This window comes from Artibeus jamaicensis, unplaced genomic scaffold (genome assembly GCF_021234435.1).
Source record: "Artibeus jamaicensis isolate MK-2021 breed Jamaican fruit bat unplaced genomic scaffold, CSHL_Jam_final scaffold_474, whole genome shotgun sequence".
NCBI lineage: Eukaryota > Metazoa > Chordata > Mammalia > Chiroptera > Phyllostomidae > Artibeus > Artibeus jamaicensis.
Genome location: NW_026522046.1, coordinates 10,175,117 through 10,196,763, shown reverse-complemented (window position 1 = coordinate 10,196,763; position 21,647 = coordinate 10,175,117). Strand labels below are relative to the sequence as shown.

The 21,647-nt window shown below is 40.1% G+C and overlaps 1 protein-coding gene across 1 annotated transcript in view; it reads right to left on the bottom strand.

Moving 5' to 3' along the window:
• Positions 1-17,653, bottom strand: part of GNB4 (G protein subunit beta 4) — a 54,857-nt gene extending 37,204 nt beyond the window's left edge. The window contains exon 1 of the mRNA XM_037136832.2: positions 17,357-17,653. The gene's annotated coding sequence lies outside the window, so the exon portion shown is untranslated. The remainder of the gene's footprint in view (positions 1-17,356) is intronic.
• Between the last annotated feature and the right edge of the window lie 3,994 nt (positions 17,654-21,647).

The window sequence follows — 21,647 nt, the reverse complement described above, 5'->3', positions numbered from 1 at the left end:
AGTCATATAGATGACTATTTTTCAGCATAGATGCTGAAAAAGCATAAGATAAAGAAAGTCCAGCACCCATTTATGATAAAAAGACTCAGCAGAGTGAGAATAGAGGGAGCATACCTCAATATAATAAAGGCCATATATGAGAAACCTACAGCCAACATCATACTCAATGGGCAAAAACTAAAAGCTTTCCCTTTAAGGTCAGGAACAAGACAAGGGTGCCTACTTTCATCACTCTTATTCAGCATAGTACTTGAAGTTCTAGCCATAGCAATCAGGAAAGAAAAAGAAATAAAAGGCATCCAAATTGGAAAGAAGAAAGTAAAACTGTCATTGTTCACAGATGACATGATAGTGTACATAGAAAACCCTATAGACTCCAAAAAAAAAACCATTTGACCTAATAAGTGAATATGGCAAAATACTGGGATATAAAGACAATATACAGAAATTTAGGGTATTTTGGACACCAACAATGAACTATTAGAAAAAGAAACTAGGAAACAAATTCCATTAACTACAGCAACAGGGAAAACAAAGTACCTGAGAATAAATTTAACCAAATTTATTTGGTACAGTGGTAAAAGACCTGTACTAGGAACATTATAGAACACTGAAGAAAAGAATTAAGAAAAACACAAGTAAATGGAAGCATTTACTGTGTTCATGGACTGCAAGAATGATCATTAAAATGTCCACACTACCCACAGTACTCTACAGATTCAAAACAATTCCTATTAAAATACCAATAGCATATTTCACAGATCTAGAACAAGTATTTTTTTAAATTTAATTTTATTTATTTATTTTTCGAGAGAGGGGAAGGGAAGGAGAAAGACTGGGAGAGAAACATCAATGTATGATTGCCTCTCATGCGTCCCCTGCTGGCAACTGGCCTGCAACCCAGGCATGTGCCCTGACTAGGAATCGAACTGTTATACTCTGGTTCACAGGCCCACGCTCAATCCACTGAGCTACGCAAGCCAGGGCCTAGAACAAGTATTTAAAAATTTTATATGGACTCAAAAAATACCCCAAGGCTGCAGTAATCTTGAGAAAGAAGAATAAAGTAGAACAAAATACCTGATATCAAACTATACTACATGGCCACTGTAATCAAAACAACCTGCCCCTAGCATAAGAATAGACACATAGACCAATGGAACAGAGAGCTCAGATATAAACCAATGTCTCGATGGTAAATTAATACTTGACAAAGAAGGCATGAGCATACAATAGAAAAAATAGCCTCCTCAATAAATGGTGCTAGGAGAACTGGATAAAAAAAAGAAACTAGACCACCAACATACACTATACACTAGAATAAACTCATGACAGAGAAAAAACTTAAATATAAGTCATGACACCATAAAAGTCCTAGAGGAAAACATAGGCAGTAAAATTTCAGAAATTCCACACAGCAATATTTTTGCTGATATATCTCCTAGGGTAAGGGAAATAAAAAATAAACAAATGGGACTACATCAAACAAAAGCTTCTGCACAACTAAAGAAAACATCAAAATGAAAAGGGAACCAACTGTATGGAAGAATATATTTGCTAATGTGACTTCAGACAAGTATTTGATGTGTAACATATATAACAAATTCATCCAATTCAACACCAGGAAGACAAACAATCTAATTTAAAAATGGGCAAAGGACCTGAGTAGACACTTCTCCAAGGAGGACATACAGATGGCCCATTTGTGTGAAAAGATACTCAGCATCACTAGTCATCAGAGGGAGGCAAATTAAAACCACAATGAGATATCACCTCACACTGGTCAGAATGGCCATGATTAAAAAAAAAAAAAAAGAATAGCCATCACTAACAAAACAAAAAACAAGTGATGGCAAGGATGTGGAATAAAGAGAAACTTAGAACACCAAATGCAGACTGGTGCAGCCACTATGGAAAACAGTATGGGATTTCCTCAAATAACTAAAAATGAAACTGCCTTTGACCCAGTGATTCTACTGCTCAGAATATACCCTAAATCCCGAATCACCAATTCAAAAGAACTTATGTACTCCTATGTTCATAGCAGTGGTTTTTACAATAGCTAAGTGCCCATCAGAAAATGAGTGGGTCAAAAAATGGTGGTATATTTACACAATGGACTACTATACAGCAGAAAGAAAGAAGGAATTCTTACCTTTTGCAACAGCATGGATGGAACTGGAGAATATTATGCTAAGTGAAATGAGCCAATTGGTGAAAGGCAAATATCATATGATCTTACCTATAAGAGGAACCTAATGAATAAAATAAACCAATGAGAGAAACAGAACCAGAGAGATGGAAACATGGAACAGACTGACAGAGACCTGAGGGAAGGGTGGAAGGGGATAATGATGGATAGAAAGGAAGGGACTAGTCAAAAAACATGTGTGAATAACTCATGGATGTGGACAACAGTGTGGGGACCTACTGTGGGGGATGGGGGTGGGCTGGGTGAAGGAGGGCAAAGGGTGGGAGTTGGGACAACTGTAATAGAATAGCAATAATAAATTAAAACATAAAATAAAGAAATGAGCACTATCCTGATGTACTGTCGGTCTAAATTATCATGTGACCCATTCTCCCACTTGATAAACATATATTTCACACCTACCCACAACAGGCATAGGAATGGACCCACTCCATTAAAAAAGGCAGATAAGTAATAACAACTATATTAGGATGTAAGTGCTACAATAGAGCACATGTTTAAAGTATTATGTCACCAAAACCAAATGTTTCATGAGAACAATATACGAAGGATTTCCTTTTACTGTTATGAAATACACTTTGAAACCACTTTCTGTGTATCTGCTGAAATCATTGTAGTACGCTTATATTTTTAGCTGTATTACCTCTTAAAGTACCACGTTTGATAAATTCACTGTCAGCCATGTAAAAGAGCAGAGCTTTTACTTAGTCTTAAAATAACATTCTCTAAGTAGAGACACCTCTAGTTCCAGGATTTCGAAGACTTTGTGAGCCAAATATTAGGAAAATAAATGATTTTGTAAATTACAAATCATAACCTTATCAGCCTATCTTTTCTTATATGATTCCACTCAAGTATTATCACCCCTTGGACTTTTTTGTGATAGGACCATATGAGGTTCATCCTATATCATTAAGTCCACATAATCTTGTATCACTTTAAATTTTTTATTTATTCATTTTAGAAAGAGAGGAAGAGAGAGAGAGAGAAAAACATCAAGTTGTTGTTCCACTTATTTTTGCATTCATTGGTTGACTCTTGTATGTACCCTGACTGGGGATGAGACCTGCAAGCTTGGAGTATCAGGATGACACTCTGACCAACTACATTTAGTTGGTCAGTCTTGTATCATTTTAAAAATCACATAATTTGTTTTTGTTTAACCAGGAAAAAAAATCCTTAAACTTATCAGACTTGGTTACCTATCACTCTTAGTTATATCTAAAAAAAAAATTTAATGAATTTCACAGCTAAAGAATGAAAATACAAAAAACTGGGGACATGAGAATTCCACCTAGCAAATGTCTGAGTGCCTAACAGGCACCATGGTCTAGATTACTTGCTGACTGGGCTTCACTGGACAAATGAGACTTGTGCAATTAACGTATTCATGGCACAATAGCTGCAATTCCACGTATTCATCACTTTAAAAGAAGTAAAATATTTAAAGCTCCCAATAATAAGTTACCAATCATATCAGCTCTGTTTATGAGGTATCCAGCCATGTAATATGAAAAATAGAGACATTTATTGAAGAAGATACAAGATACAAGAAACATTGTACATAGGACAGTGATACCTCAGTCCCCTTCAAAGTAGGCACCTTGGGACTCACACAGTTCTCCCAATCGCCATCATCTGCCCCATCATATTTTCCTGTATGTCATCGTCGGCCTGAAATCTCTTCCCTTTCAAAGGTGATTTTAGTTTTGGGAAAAGCCAGAAGTGACAGGGAACCAAATCTGGGCTGTAGAGGGGCTGAGTCACCTGGGTGATTTGATGTTTCACCAAAAAACAATGCACGAGACATGATGCATGAGCAGATGCACTGTCATGATGAAGGTGCCAATCACCGGTTGCCCATAGCTGTAACCTTCTGAATCATCCCAATAGTTTCCGTGGGGGAATGTTCAAGCTTAATGCAAAGTTTGATGCAAATTCATTGCTCTACTTCCTCTCGACGGCATCAACCACCCCCACTGACTACAGTGAAGTCATCATTGTTCACACATGTGCATTCCAGTCCACTCTCCTTGGCTGCCAGGTTACGCTGATGTCATACAAACCATTATTGTTATATTAACAATGGTTTGAGTTTTTCCAGACAGAAGTCATAATTAGCACTCAGCATCTTTCTCCCAGTGCAGTTTCATCCTCTCCAACACAAAGCCATAACACCTAGGAACAAGATAAAACTGTGGAAGTTTTACTAATTAAAAAGCAAGTGTGTGATATTGTTCTAAGATGATGCTACTTCAAGATCACACTTATTTACCAAAGTACCATGCAATTGCTCTCTTGAGTTTAGACCAACAGCTAATGAATAACCCAAATAACCCAGGTTAGCTGTTTGGGATTCCACTCCACGCCCAATTCCTTACTCTCACCACTAATGTTCTCAGAGTCCATCGGTCAACGAGAGCTTAAACAGTGTGTTCATTTTTACTCACATTTAGCTTTATTCTGCTGCTCTGAGTTTCCTACTGATGTTCCCATCCTGCACCGCTAGCACCACATATACCAGGATCACTCTTCAGCAGCCTTAAGGGAACACACCACTCCTTATCCCGTCATACTCTGAGTATTACCTCTGACAACCCCACAAAGATGTGCCCTCACTGAAGATCAGTTAGCACATACCCTTGGGTGAAATTTACAGACCAACATTTCTCCTCTTCTTTACATCTGAAGGCACAGAGGAGTTTTTGTATGTGTCTTTTATAATTTGTTTATCTCTCCCAAAAGATTCCATAGTGGCATATAAATAATTAATAAACATAGTGAAATCCCTTACTGATAAATTTTCATTGATCAAGGTTAATTTATAACCATGAAAACTAATATCCCAGTTTAAAATTTTTTAAATACCGACTGTTATTGCTTTTTTACAGCATATGCCAAGGAGACATTTTTCTAAGAGTTTGTAACACGCCCTCCACAACCACAACAGCTTCCCTAGAGGCCTATTTAATAAGTACTGGACATAATGGAGAACACTGCTGATGAGTTTCCATTTAAATACATAATTCCATTTACAGAAGTCTAGAAAGTAAAAAAAAATAAAATTATTTCCTTATAAAAGCTGCTCTGTATAACCCTTATTAACTATCTTATATACAATATATAATCTATGTCATATGCTAATTACACAATAAAGCCTTAGTCAGCTTAAGATGCACTACTGGGTTTTAATTTTACATTACCAAATAGTTAAAGCCCAATTTTTGTACTTGAACCAATTTCTGAAATTGTTTAAGTGAGAAACTCATAAAAATTGAAGGGGAAACTTCCAGTCAAGATGGCGGCACAGAGAAACCCACTTTACCTCCATACACAACTACACCAAAAATTATAACTAGACTACAAAACAAGCATCACCCAGACCTGTCACCCAGGTCTCCTGCCATCCCATACACCCAGCTGTATGGGAGTCCAACAACCAAGGATTTAAAGAAGCCACATTTATCCTGGTGGGTAGGAGGGCAGAGACACAGAGTCATGGAGAGGTGGAGTGGCACGAAGAAGCAGTGGAATGGACAGCCCCACATTCGCGTGTGGTGGGTAATAATCAGGAGGGACACCCTGGGAGCAAGCAATGCCAGCCCCAGATGGGATCAACCAGCCCAGGGTTCCAGAGCCAGGAAGATAAGTCCCCCATAACTTCTGGCTGTAAAGACCAGTGGGGGTTGGGGTAGTGGAAGAAACTTCAGGATTCTCAAGAGGTTCTTCTTAAAGGGCCCCAATGAACTTATGACTCACGCAGACCCACCTGCTCCGGGATTCACCAGGGCAACAGCTGGAAGGGCACAAGTGGCATGTGGGGAGAAAGTGAAGTGCAAATGCTGGGGAGACAGCTTCTTCAGGGGCAATCTTCAGAGGCCAGACAGCGGCACTGTCCCCTCTCTGAGCCCTCCCCAACACAGAGCCACAAAGTGGTGAAATGGGTTGCCCTACCCAGGCAATGACCTAAGGCTCCATCCCACACAATTTATAGGTGCCTTTTCTACAACGGGCCACACTACTAAAACAGTGAGTCAAAGCAACTCTACCTAATACATAGTAACACGGGGGGGCTGCCAAATTGAGGAGGCAAAGTAATATGGCCCAAGTGAAAGAACAGAACAAAACTCCAGGAAAAGAACTAAGCAAAATGAAGATAAGCAACCTAACAGATGCAGAGTTCAAAACACTGGTTATCAGGATGCTCAAAGAAATCACTGGGTACCAGTACAGCATAAAAAAGACCCAGGCAGAAATGAAGTTTGCATTAAGTGGAATAAAGAAAAATCTACAGGGAACCAACAGTGGAGAATATGAAGCCAAGAATCAAATCAACAATTTGGAACCTAAAAAAGAAAAAAAGCATTAAATCAGAACAGCAAGAAGAAAAAAGGATTTTAAAACAACAAGATAGAATAAGGAACCTCTAGGACTTCTCCAAATGTACCAACATCCAAATCATAGGGGTGCCAGAAGGAGAAGAGGAAGAGCAAGAAATTGAAAACTTGATTGAAAAAATAATGAAGGAAAACTTCCCTAATTTGGGGAAGGAAATAGACATGCAAGTCCAGGAAGCACACAGAGTCCCAAACAAGTTGGACCCAAAGAAGACCACACTAAGACACATCATAATTAAAATGCCAAAGTTTAAAGATAAAGAGAGATTCTTAAAAGCAGCAAGAGAAAAGCAGAGAATTACCTACAAAAGAGTTCCCATAAAACTAATTTCTCAGCTAATCTCTCAAAAGATACTTTGCAGGCAAGAATGGACTAGCAAGAAGTATTAAAAGTGATGAAAAGCTAGGACCTGCAACCAAGTATCTACCCAGCAAAGCTATCATTAAGAATCAAAGGGCAGATAAAGCACTTCCCAGACAAGGTAAAACTAAAGGAGTTCATCATCCCCAAGTCATTATTATATGAAATGTTAAAGGGAACTATGTAAGAAAAAGACCAAGCCTGTGAACATTAAAATGGCAATAAATTTACAACTATCAACAACTGAATCTAAAAAACAAACTAAGCAAACAAGCAGAACAGGAACAGAATCATAGATATGGAGATCATTTGGAGGACTATCAGCTGAGAGGGGAAGGAGGAGAATGAGAGCTAAGGTGCAGGGATTAAGAAGTACAAAGTGGTAGGTACAGAATAGATAAGGATTTATATGGATGACCCATCGACATGAACTAAGGGAGGGGATTTCTGGAGGGAATGGGGGTACCAGGTGGAGGCCAGCCAAGGAGGAAAATTGGGACAGCTGTAAGAGGGTCAATAAATATATTTTTAAAAATTGAAGGGAAAAAAATAGTCAAGCCATTGCTAAATGTTACCATAACAAAAATATCAAAATTCCTGGGTAAGAGCACGGAGATTATTAGCTCTTTGAGCACAGGGACCATTGTTCTCATCTTTGTCCCTCCCAAGGTAGGGTCCTCAGTTTATGGTACAGATTCTCTATAGTTAAGACTTGTTACAGGTTAGATGATGAAGAAAAACCTGTAAGGCTCCTAAAAACTAGATATTTCTGAATAGGTAAAAATGATAGTTAAGGGTAGTGGTCACCAAATGTTTATATACTACAAAATTACAAAACTAAATCAACAGGAGAGCAGTATGGTACATCTGTAAACTGAAATATTATATGCCCATTAAAAATAGAATGTTAGAGCTCTAAGTACTTGCAAAGATGCCAACACTAATGCTACCCTCCAAACAAATGTTCTCTCTGGGGGTCCCAACTGTAAGTGCAATACACAGGCATCCAGTGAGAGTCTGCCCTTTCCCAGCAAAGTATATACTGAGTGTCCTTGGTAATAACTATAGGGCACAGGAACCAAATCTGCTAAAACCAAAATGGGAGGGGGAGGGGAGTTAAAGCTATATACTGCATTAATATAAAATGTGGACCTTAAGGGAAATTTTAATATTATTTTAGCAAGTCAGTAGTACACGAGTGTTGAAATCATGTGATTTCTACTTCAAAACATTAAATAAGATGTAGTTCTCAGCAATCTGAGAGGAAAGGGCTCTCCATAATGCACGCTGGAATATGGTATTGAGAAACTTATCGAGCACTTCGTTTTTACATAACTCTTGCACCAAAGGAAACTCCTTGGTGCCTGTACCACACATAGGACATTAAGCAAAACATAGTGAAGCAAAATAGTTCAGAGTGCTGCCTCGAGTGCCCAAAGGCTGGGGTTTGAATGCGTCCTCTCCAGAGGGGTATGCTAACTGACATGTAGAGAGTCGACAGAGGCCAACTGACTTTCTTATGGCAGTTGAGAAAAAGATGCCTTTGAACTAAGCACGTGAAATATTTTAAATATTTTAATAGGATCAAGAACGAGTCTACTCAGGACCAATTTTGAATCTTAAATCAATCCATGGAGGAGGATTTGCCTGGAGGAGGAAGGACTTTTACAAGTCATGAGAGTTGTCCAGAAATTGGACAGGTTGCCTCATCAGAGAGTGAGCACCCCGTCACCAGGACAGGGCAAACAGAAGCAGGTTGCTCGGGTGGCAAGATGTCTCTGAGGGGTTCAAGCATGGAAAAGAGACTTGGGGAGAGGTGAAGGGCTTGATACTGGGTCACCTGTTGGATTCTAATGTGAAATGCTAAGTATCGCTGGGTTTTGGAACGAGACAGATGGAATGTTGGATTCTGGCTCTAGATATTTATTATGTGGCACTGGTCGACTTCCTGTCCTGCTCTGTCTGTAGCTCAGTGTCTTCATTTAGTCAAACGGAGATGAGAATATTACCTAACTCACTGATTTGTCATGAGAGTTTAAGTGAGATAGTGCATGGGGGTGAAGTGCTCATCACAGTGGCCACTGGAACATGGTCTCAAAAAATATTACCATGATTTTTATTTTTAAAATATATTACTAGAAAGAAGTATTTTTCAACAGAAATTATTTGAAATAATCAAAACATTTTGCAGTTACATAGTTGTATTTTTTTATCTAAGTCAGAGATCTCTTCAAATCTAACTATTGCCTCTTTTCTTTCTTTCTAATCTTATTATGATTAATCTATAGGCTAAACTAAAATTAAAATTGTTAAATCTTTGTAATTTAAAAGTTAATTATCCAGTTTGTGACCAAGGTTCTTCCATCTTTGTTTCTTCCTCCCCGACCATCGACCTGCTGCTGGTCAGTATTACCTCCACCAGGGGGCAGACGAAAGAAAGATGAAACTGTGGGAAACAACGCTGGTATCTCGTTGGCTTCCAGAGCAGCTTTGGCAGTAGCACCAGAAAACTGTAAATGGCACTAACCTGCTAAGATTCCCTGAGACAGTCCTCTTCATTTGAAATAGGGTTAGAGAGAACACAGAGGAAGAGTTGGCAAGCATCAGTTCAGGTAGCTATCCATTCAGTTAAATAGCTGAGCTCCTGCCACCCCCACAATCACCACGCTGTTAGGACTAAATGGTAATCGGAAAAAGTACAATACAGAGTAAATAAATGAATAAATAAATAGCTGAGTTCCAAACACATGTCAGGCACATTCCAGGCTCTAGGGGCTCAGCAGCAAACAAAACAAACAAAAGCTCCCGTTGTCATGGAGCTCTATTCTATATCTGTCCAGGAGAAAGATAACAAAGCACATAAATAAATGACAATTTTGAGTACAGATAAGCACAATCCAGGAAAAAAAAACACTGCAAGAAATTAGAGGGTGACAAGGAAGTCTGCTTTCAAATAACTTAACCTAAGTAAAGACCTGAATGAAATGAATGAGTGAGACATGCGGTAAACGGGGTGGGAAGAGCAGTCCGGGCAGAAGCAACAGCACCTGCAAAGGCCACAAGGCAGAAATCAACCTGGCGTGCTGCTCAGTCCACAGCAGACAGGACAGTGAGGCTGGAGGGAAGTGAGCAAAGCAGAAACCATTAGGGAGGTGAGCGGCAACCCAGCCATGTGATCACGTAGGCCTCCTGACCATAGCGAAAACTTCACACTTTATTTAACAGTATTGGGTTCAGATGACTAAGAAATATAATCTGATTTGCCTAACATCTTTTGAAGTTCATGCTGGCTGCTGGGAGGTAGAGATTGGAAGCTGAAAGATCGGTTAGCTACTGCAATAATTCAGGCCAGGAAAGCTGGTGGTGTGACACAGAGGAGGGGCGTGGAGGTGATAAGAAAGAGTCAAATTTGGAATAATTTTTTTTTAAGATTTTATTTATTTATCTGTAGAGAAGAAGGGAAGGAGAGAGGGAGAAAAACATCAATGTATGGTTGCCTTCGTTGCGTCCCCTGCTGGGAACTGGCCTGCAGGGAACCGGCCTGCAACCTGGTATGTGCCCTGACTGGGAATCGAACCGCGATTGTCTGGTTCACAGGCCAGAGCTCAATCCACTGAGCTACACCAGCCAGGGCTTAGAATAATTTTTAAGGCAGAGTCCATAATGCTTGCCAGTGGAGGAGCAGATATAGGATGAGTAAAACAAGGGAATTAAGGATAATTCGGGATTTTTAGCACGAATGACTGGGTGGGCAGTGGAGCCACTTGCTGAGATGGAAGGAGTAAGAAACCACAGCCAGAGAGGCAGGATGAAAACAAGAGTCACTGGTCCCAGCAGCCAAGGGGGAAAATGCTTCAGTGAGGAGGGAGCTCTGTCTATCTATCTATCACCCGCGTCAGATGTGGCCAAGAGATCTGATTTGGCAAGACTGACATCTCTGGTGACTTGAGCAGAATGGTCTCATGCCACACAAAGAGTAAAGTCCGTGCCAGCTGGGGGTGGCAGGGGGATGGGGTGGAGGGGCGTTCAGGAGAAGACAGGAGAGGAGGAGTGGAGGCAGCCTATGTGAAACCTTTGAAAGACTTTTGGGGGACATCTTTAAAGGTTTATTTTTAACTTTCCACTTTTTTAAAATTTCAAACTTAAACTTTTAAAGTGCTTTAGCGGTATATACCACTTTAGTGGTATAGTGAACACTCTTATACCCTCACCTAGAATCACAAATTGTCAACATTTGCCACATTTGCTCTATCTTTCTCACTCTCTCTATACATAATATTATCACGTATCCATTTGAGAGTATATTGAAGATCCTTTGATGCTCTACTCCTAAATAATTTACTGAATATCTTCTAAAAAGGGCATTCTCTTATATAGCCATAACACAACCATCAGATTCAGGACACTTAACATGGATACAATACCATTATTTATTATGCAGTACATATTCAGACTTTATGTCTCAATAATATTCTTGAGCAACCTGGACTTTCCAATCTAAGATCCAATCCAGGATTACGCACTGCATCTCACGGTCAGGACTCTTAAACTTCCTTTAATCTGGAACACTTCCTCTGCCTTTCTCCGTCTTTCTGCACAGTAACATATTGGAAGAGTACAAACCAGTTACTTTGTAGAATAATCCTGGATTAAGGTTCCTCTATCATCTCCTTGTGGCTTGACTTTGGTAATGAATTTTAGAAATACTACAGAAAAGTAATGATGTCTCTACATCAAGCGCATCAAGAGAAGTATGTCTATTCCACTACTGGCGATGTTGTTTGATCTACTTTGATCAGCTGGTTGAGGTGGTGTTTGCTAGACTTTTCCACTGTGAAGTTCTTTTTCCCTATGGTCATTAACTTCTAAAGAGATCACTGGGAATAGTACTACTATTATTTTCTCTACCCAACTTTCTCCATTAGTAGCACTTCCCTAATTTCACCATGATAGTCACCAACTGTTGACTTCTGTTGTTCCTTCCACATTTTTTTAAAAGATTTTATTTATTTATCTTTAGAGGGGAAGAGAAGGAGAGAGGGAGAGAAATACCAATATCAATGTGTGGTTGCCTCTCATGTGTCCCCCACTGGGAACTGGCCTGCAACCCAGGCATGTGCCCTGACTGGGAATCGAACTGTGATCCCTTAGTTCGCAGGCCCGCGCTCAATCCACTGAGCTACACCAGCCAGGGCTCCTTCCACATTTTTTTATTGGTGGTCTGTTTGGCTGAGCTTTCCCCCTTTCCTCACTTTATTTACTTATCATGGCTGTGATTTCTTATTCAATGGATTATAATCAACTATTACCTTTAATTCATTTTGTTGCTCAAATTTCCCCAGTATGGCCATTCAAGTTAGTCCTGAGTCCTTTTTACATGCCTCTGTCGATTTTTTCCAACACTGCTTTGTGTTGTGGGCTCATCGTACCCTCTCCCTGCCCGAGCTCTGGCTGGAACCAGCCATTTCGATCTGAGGACTAGTTGTGCTACATGCTGTAGGATGTCGTTGCTTCCAGTCCCTTTCATTAGACAGAACTAGGATGTCTGTGTGTGTGTATTTATGAATGTGTGTACATTTTAGTCACAAGTTCACAGCGAAAAATCGAATCCCAATCCAACACCACGGAGTTCTTCATTGCCTTCTTCCATTTCTTATTTTTATACCCTTTCTCCCTCAGTTAAAACCCAAGATTCCCAAATATCTATAAATTTACTCATTTGCCCAATCCTACAATAGAGACAAAATAGTTTCAGAATTGCTATGTCTCATTTTTACTACTATAAGTAATAGATTATTATACAGGGTTCAAGATTTTTTTGAAAGTCCTTTTTATCTTTAGATTAAAGGTGTATATATAGTCAAAGTCCCATGTTAGAAACAACTTGGACTCATTTTTTTCCCTGAGAATTAATATTATACATTGAAAGACATTTGGTTCATTTGTTGCTGTTTGTATTCAGTTTGCAGGGGGTCATTTCCCCACCCAACCTAGTTAATTTTATTTTTGAACATATAAAACACTGAGAAGTTTCCAAAACTCAAAACTATACAAAAAGGTTTCATCAGAGCCATTCCCTCCATTTCCCTTTTTTTAGTTGCTACCCATCTCCAACTATTGGGTTGGCCAAAAAGTTCATTTAGTTTTTTCCGTATGATGGCTCTAGTAGTGCTCAGTTGTCTTTAACTTCATTCAAAACAATTTTGTTAGGTTGCACTGTGACAGCTGTCATAGCGAACATTTTTTTTAAAAATTATCAAAACTACTGGATTTTTGTGCATCCATTTTAATATTGAAGATGGTAGACAATAAGTAACATTTTGGTGTATTATGCTTTACTATTTTAAGAAAGGTAACAACACAACTGAAATGCAAAATGAGATTTGTGCAGTGTATGGAGAAAGTGCTATGACTGATCAAATGTGTCAGAAGTGGTTTGAGAAGTTTCTTGGTACTACTGACATTGTGGCCAAATAATTCTTTGCTGTGGGACTGTTTTATGCATTGGAAGATTGTTAGCAGCACCTCTAACCTCTACCCATTAGAAGCCAATAGCGGAAGACAGCCAATATACTCAAAATATCCAAGTCATAAAGTTATTGGTGAAAATGAAAAATTTGTCTTTTATTCTATGGAAAAAACATAATGGATCTTTTGGCCAATCCAATAGTTTCTGGCAATCAGTCCTATATTTACTTTCATTCTATGAAAAAAAAACTATGCTTTCCACATGTGGAGCAGAGAAATGGGGCAGGATCAAGAAAGAATCTTATTTAAGATGAGAGACAGCCCTGGCCAGGTGGCTCAGTTGCTTGGAGCGTCATCTCATTAACCAAAAGATTTTGGGTTCAATCCCTGGTCAGGGATATACAGGAGGCAACTGATTGATGTTTCTCTCTGACATCAATGTTTCTCCCCCTTCCCTTCTTCTCTCTCTAAAATCAAATTAAAAATATCCTTGGGTGAGGATTTAAAAAAAATAGATGGAAGCCATAACTGAACATTTGTATAATAATGTAAATGATTCCACAAAAACTGACGTTGAAGCTGCAAGAGGGATGGGAGAATTACAGGGAGGAATGGCTATCAAAATATCTTCTGGTTTAATTTGAGGGATATCAAAGGGTTACAAAATTCCAAAATAGATTATCATCCTGTCTGTAATAGTCCCAATTAGTTATATCTGTGGCTCTAGAGAACCCACACTGAAATGGGGTTATTATTTTGGAAGGGTAATTGAACTACCACTACCTACCACTAATATCATTAAAAAATTTTGCCATAGCAAGAGGGAGGTTTTGAAGTCTGAGCTAGACATTTAACCAGGAATAAATAAACAGACAAGAGGAGAATGGCTGATGTGAGGATCTGTGTAATAACACAGATGAATAGCAATGATCATGCTGGAAAAACAAACCCACATTTCTAACATGTCTTGGAAAAGACATTGTATTACAAATATGCTAATAACTTATGCTAGTAATTGAGGACCATTCCTCATGCCCTGGCTCTAAGTCAGTGTGGCACAGAGAACATGGACTCCAGGGATGGAGAGGTCTGGCCTTGAATCCCAACTGAGTTACTGAACTACATGACCACCGGCACAGCTCAGAGGTGGCCTCCTTACCTATAGAAGTGTGTAACGCCTCCTCTGCCAAGTCAATGTGAGATATAAATAGAATAACGTATAGTATGGCCCCTGACCCAGATGTTCAATAGACAGATGTTCCTATAATGAATGCAGAATAAACTAGTTAGCAAGCTAAAGAAACTAATCACACAGTGAACTTCAATATGTGCCTGAAAGAAATCAGAGAAATCACACCATCCCAGGCAGTATTTGGTAAGGGCAGAAAAATGTCTAACTTTTACTTGCAATTCTCAATTTTCAAAATGTCCCAGAGACTATTTATAAAGTGTAAAAATATGTGCTGACATACTAAAGTGCCAATGACTTAAAAGAAACAGTTCTAGGGAGATGTCAATTAAATGGTACAAAATTCCAGTTAGGAGATGAATAAGTTCTGGGAGTCTGAGGTACAGCATGGTGACTATGGTTAACAATATTCTATTGCATGATTGAGAGTTACTAAGAGAGTAATCTTAATATATTCTAAATGCCCTCAGCATCCCACCAAATGTGATAATTTGGTGAGATAATGAATGTGTTAACCTTATTGTGGTAATCATTCTGCAATATATATGTGTATCAAATTATCACATTGTACATCTTAAATGTAGACAATGTTATATGTCAATTATACCTCAATAAAGCTGAAAAATTACTAAAAGAAGCAATTCTTCAGGTTAACAAAGAGAAATGACTCAGAATAACCTCCCCCCCCCAATAACCTCTTAAGTAATACCTATGGCTTACAAAGACATAAATCTAAATATATTACAGCCATATGAACCAATTTTATAATTTTACAAATGTGCGCACACAAGAGAGTTAACCATGTTCAGAAAAAAAATGTTTTAAAAGTTTCTATTTCAGTTCCATATTCATCTACAAACCAAAATGTAACAAAGAAATCTTAAAATGATCTTTAACCAAATACTGAAATATACAATAAACTTTCAGACCTGTGGATCAAAAAAAAAAAAAGAGCTCTGTAATAAATGTAACTGAAGATAACCTCACAGAATGATCTGATCAGAAATTCCTGACTGGGCAGGTCATGATAGGTAGTTACACCTCAGGGCTGTGATTGCCCAAGTGAAAGGTCATCTCCGTCTCAAGCAAGCCCTGGCCATTGTTCTTGTGCATCTAGGTTAACACACCTTTGAAATGCCTTTTTCAGACGCCCTCAAGAGCACACATAACCTTGTTTAACTATCCTGCAATCCAGCAATTTTCAACTGGTGTGCCCCAAGAATTTTTAAAAACTTACAATACCTGACTATTCGATCAAGGGCACTGACCTCTTTCCCCTTAGACCGTCAAATTTTTAAATGACAACAGCCAACATAACAATAGCTGTCCAGTGTGAATGAATCAAAATTATACCTATGTTTTGTTAGATCAGCACAAATACATATTTTTTTTTGGTGTGCCACAGAATTTTCTTAATTATTTTGTGTGTGCCATGAGAGGAAAAGGCTGAAAGCCTCTGTTGTAATCCAGTCACAGTGATTTCCCTGCCTTGCTTTCTTCCACAGGTTCCTTAGTTCCCTCCTTAATTCCAAATGTATAAAAGAAACTGCAAAAACGTAATTCTCCAGAAGCATTTGACATCTTGCTTCCCCACACGTAGTCAATTTGGCTCAAATAAACTCATAATTCTCTACAGCTTTGGACATTCTTATGTCGACAGGGCCTAACATCAGTAATAACCCCAAAGCCTCACACTGAAGTCTTACACTGTGCCTGGCAGAGACTCAAGGCATGCAATCCTGTGTATACAGACCTTTGTTTCCCTCCTGACTAGAAATCACTTCGCTTTCATCTTAAATAAGCAGTGTGTGCTCCATCTCTATTCTACAAGATGTACTTAAAGGTCACCATCTCAGTTTACAACACTAAAATGGGCTGATACTCCCAGATCTAATCAACAATTAAATGTCTTAAGAAAACTTCCCAGTAGGGTGCTAATCCACAAGCTGCCTGTTTTGCCAGTGGCGGAGAGGCAGGCAGATGCAGCCACATCCTTTACTAAAAGAGAAAAGGAGTGGAGAAAGGGGAAGAGAGATGCGAAATAACAATGCATTGCTTCTGTAAACAAATGAACATCTGCTTTTAAGCTCTTAGAAAGTCAATCTTCCCTTACCATATAGCCAAAAATTTCAAAATATAAGCCAATCAACTGTGTTTTGCAGCAGAAAAAGAATGTGAGGATTAAGGGAAAACATTTTATTATGTACTGAATTCACGAGTGTTTGAAATCCATTAATTTCACCCAACCACTCCCAAAATGCGAAGGCATCTTATCGTTTCCAAAATAAATTTAACACGAAACCACTGGGCTCATTTTTAGTACTCAGAGAACTTTTCTGAGCTTTCACAGCACTCTCCACCCAATAACCCTGTCTGGGCAACCCCAGACAACCGCTATTTTCAGAACGATCTCTCATTCTGCCCCAGGAAGGTTGGGTTCGGGGCGTCGAGAGAAACCTGGGGGTCACGAAGCTAGGGCTATGGACCGTCCCCTCGCTGGAGCAGAGCGCGACTCGGGCGCGCCCGTCCCGTCCCTCCCCGGCAGGGTCTACGGCTCAGAGCTCCGGTCTCTGATTCAGGAGGAGCCCAGCTGGCCCCGCGCCGCTCCCCAGGCCCGGCCAGGTTCTGGCGGGGCGGCCCTGCGACGCCTCACGCCCCCAGAGCGAAGCCCGCGATCCCCCGGCGGGGCGCACCGACGCGCCGCTGCTCGCCGCTCAATCGCCGCCTACCTGGAGTGAGCTCCGGCCGCCGTCGACCTGGCGCTGCCCGAGTCCGCTGGGCGCTCAGCAGCCCCAGGCGCGTGGAGCTGGCGTGCAGAGCGCGGAGCACCGCTGAGACCAGTGCCGCGGAGATCCGCCGGCCACACCCAGGCCGGCGCTGCTCAGCTGCCAACTCTGCCGCGCGCGGGGGCCGGGCGGGGACGTGGCTCGAAGCGCGAGGCGCGAGGCACGAGGCGCGCGGAACCGGCGCGAACGCGCTGCGGGCGGGCGCGAGCAAGCCCTGGAGCGAGCGCGGGGCCTGGGTGGGGGGCGAAGGGAGAGGACGCAGAGCGCAGCTTCTGCTTCCTATTTTTTGTCTCGTTTCCTGCCAGAAGAAGAAAAACATGAATTCCCGGGCAGTTTCGTTTTCTTGTCGGCGTGGCGCCTGGACGCCGGCACACACTTTTGAGTAGGGCCCAAGTGGTGTGGCCAGTTTCCTTCCTGGTACCGCATGAGCCTCAGTTGGCCCGTGGGCAGGATAGGGGGCTGGCTTAGAAGACCCCAAGGTCTCATTTAGATTTACCATTATGAAATTGTAAATGTAAGAAAGTAAGCTGAAGTCCACAGTTACACAAAATTGCATTGCAATCCCAGGTCTACCGTCGCTATTTGTGCGACTGAACTGTCGTCAGGACCTCCATTTCCTGGTTGAAAAATAGGGGAAATGGTATCTGCCTGATACAGGTGCTAAAATATTTAATGAGATAACATTTACACAAGAGCCTTCCTCTGAATAAACGAATACTTGGAAGTTATTCCTCACTACTGTCACCGATGAGAGCAGGCCTTTCAGATGACCCTGTCACGTCGCTCTTCTCTGCCTTAAACATCCTAGGCTTCTCAACCGGCCTGCTTTTTCTCACATTTGTCTGGGTATTTGATGTCTAAAATGTCATAAAGTGAATGCATCTACCCAATTTACTTGCTCTGAAGTCAGTACACGCCGAGGGAGCAGTTTTCCTTTCTCCACCCCCATTTTTCTTCTGAGTTAATTTCAGTTTTGACAGACTGTTGCTATAGCATTCCTTCTCTGACGTCAAACAATTTAAAGAAATAGCCCTGGGTAAGGAAAACTGCAGAGGAGCTCTTTGTGGAGTTTCTGTGCTGGAGAAAGACTTGAAGGATATGGTAAGTGAACTTGAACCCCTCCGCAGCCTTCCATTCCTTCTTCAGCAGTTTTCCATTATCACCTGGAATAAATCTCTCGGCGCCTTAAAAGAGATGATGCCATGATAAACACACTCTGATGGCAACTGTGAAAAAAAGTGACCGTTTTGGAAAGAGTCGTGGGGCTAAAGTGTTGAAATTATAGGTAGCTTTCTCACAAATTTTCACTTTCCCTAAGGTGTGCTGCTTTTTTTCCATTAAGAAGAAAGGGGGGAAAGTCCCAAATCTTCTACATATCAAGTGTCAGAAAAGTTTATTGGTATCTGAGTGGTTTGGATTTATAACTGTTTTAATGATTAAATCCTGAGCGTTATCATTGCCATTTTTAGGAAGAAGCAAAGGGAAATTGTTATTTAATGAGTGTCTATTAAGCACCAGTTCCCTGTCTTTCTCTTACCGAGCTTAACTTAATTCTCATAATGACTTTTCAATGTGTGTTGTATCCCCATCTTACAGATAAGGAAACTGAGTGATTTATCTAAAATTGCATAGGGAGTGGCAGAGCTTAATGTGGGACCCAAACTGGATTGACTCCAAAGTTCACTTTAGATTCTTTCTGTCTTGCTCTTGGGTACTGATCCTTAACAGATATTGTAGGGTTTTGAGAAGTGGTCAGGTTAGATTATTAGCTGAAAACTAAGTTGCTGGTATTTAGGAAAATCCAGTGGAAAGTACTGAAATGTTCTATTCTAGAGAAGATTAGGGGAAATATAAATCAAGAGCTTCTAAACAGAAAAACTTGAAAAGATCTAACAAGAAGTTTACTGATCTTTGAAGATTTGAGAATAAAGTACACAAAACAATGACCTTAACCTTCTTGAAAATTTTATGTGGACAGAAAAATTTCTGTGATAAAAAAAGTCCAACTACAAAAAAGGAAAGTTTAAATATTATCCAAACTAGTCCATTTCTTAGAGTATTATTACATTTCTGTTTTGCCACATCTGCTGCATATTTTTCTGAAAAGAACACTTTGTTAAAGGATGAGCCTGTGTTTCAAAAAATCTGAAAGCGGAGACGATGAAAAGAGTTTCATTCCCAGGAATAATTTCCTAACATCACAGTAATGTATCTAAGTGATGCAGCAATTAGTAATTTTTTCAAAGGATAATGTCATGAATGTAGAAAAAAAAGGAGAGAGAGAGAGAGAAGGAAGGACATGCTATTAATATTTCTGAAGACTGCTGATTTGTGTAGACGATTGTAGTGACATATCCTGCTTCTAATGATTAAACCCAAGGTTCTAATGTTTGGGTGCCACTGGACAATATTTAGATTTCTGAGTCATTACCTAGACTCATGTTCTCAAATTGTATTCTATTCAGAAAGGATGGTAGCATTCCTTTGAAGACAAAATCTCTGCCTGTTTCATCTTTGTACTCCCCATACTGTTTAACAGAATACTTAGACATAGTAGTTACTTAGTGAATGAACAAATGAACGAATGAATGCACTTGGTTATTTATCTTACACGAATAATCTCCATTGCCTAACTCCATCCATGCCCTACTCAGAATCCAAGAAAGGGGACAACAATCATTACAGATGCAGTTACTACTGCAGTGTTTTGCTCTCCTATGATGTAGTTCACAGGAGCTCAGCTCTTGGTCTTGTATTAGATAAGTCTGAATCCTGTTCTCAGTGAGTTACCCTAAAATCCACAATGCCACAGGTTTGTAACCTCTGCTTTTAAATCATACCCTAGAAATAGTCTATTTTTTTTCTGAGCCTACTTTGCTCTGCGACAATGCCAAGTGCATTATGAAGAATAGAACCACCGAAATGTACAATTTTTCCGTACTGCCCTGTTGTACATGTTCCAATTCTATTGTACTCAAGATGAGGCCAAACTATTTACACACAACATTAGAACTAAAGTAAAGGTTTTCTTTCAACTACAACAAAATAAGTTTAAAAATACTAAACGGAAATTGTCTGATAGGATCTAGAGCAGAGTTCCACGAGGATGTGAGAAGCGATTCCTAAGCAGATTCTGTAAGAAATTTGTGAGGTTTTTTTCAGACAACTTTATCCTGAGCAGTCCTGTCTAAAGCCCTCCCTCTTGCTTGTGCACATTGCATTTTGATATTATATCATTTTATAGTTTATATTTTGGGCCCACCTTTGCTGTGTTCTTCTGACACTCCTGATAACAAGTCAGTGATAGCATCTTTCTTGCATGTTTCTATTCAGGGTCTCTAACTGCAATTTGGGTCTAATTATCTACGTGCGCATCAGTGACCTTAGGAGAGTGCTGTATTTAACTAATGATGTATGTCGCCGGCATGGGAGGAGGAAATAGAAACACCCAGGCATATACTGGCTGTTCTAGGTCCTGTGATTCAGGTCTCTGGAATCTGTTATCGGGAAGGGACAGGCAAAGTGAAAAGAATACTAAACTGCAATCAAAAGTTCAGATTTAGATCTTTAGCTCTGGTACTAAATATCTGTCTGACCTTGGGAAGGTCACACACCATCTGAATTTTGTCTTGTTCAATATCTAAAATGAGAGTTCTGGATTCTAACAGGATTGGCAGATATCACTAATGCCAACACTTAATACTATGCCCAGTGTCTAACTTCTTTAATCAATCACATAATCTTTTCCTTTAAGACTCATCCTGTCCCAAGAATTCTTTTGAACAAACCAGGAAGGCACTCTGATTTTGGTGTTGATAAGTGAGTAAATGGATTATGTTAGCTATCTATTGCTGTGTAACACACCACCCCAAAACATAGCAGATTAGAATAACAGCATTCATTTCCTTTGCTCATAACAGCCAAGTTTGGCAGGGCTTGGCAGACACACTCTTCTCTGCCCCAGGCAATGTCATGTCAGCTAGTTTGACTCAGCTTTCAAAAGGGCTTGCTCAGATGGCTGGCTTTTGGTTGGGAGATCAGCCAGGGCTGTGGACAGAGACCTCCATGAACCTTCACATAGACCTTTCCACAGGTTACTTGAAAGTCCTCATACTATAGTGTCTGGGTTCCAAGAACAAGTGTTCTAAGGGAACAAGTAGGAGGTACATTACATTCTTATGATTTAGCCTCAGGAAGCTCACATCATAGCTTCTACCATACACTCTTGGTCTTG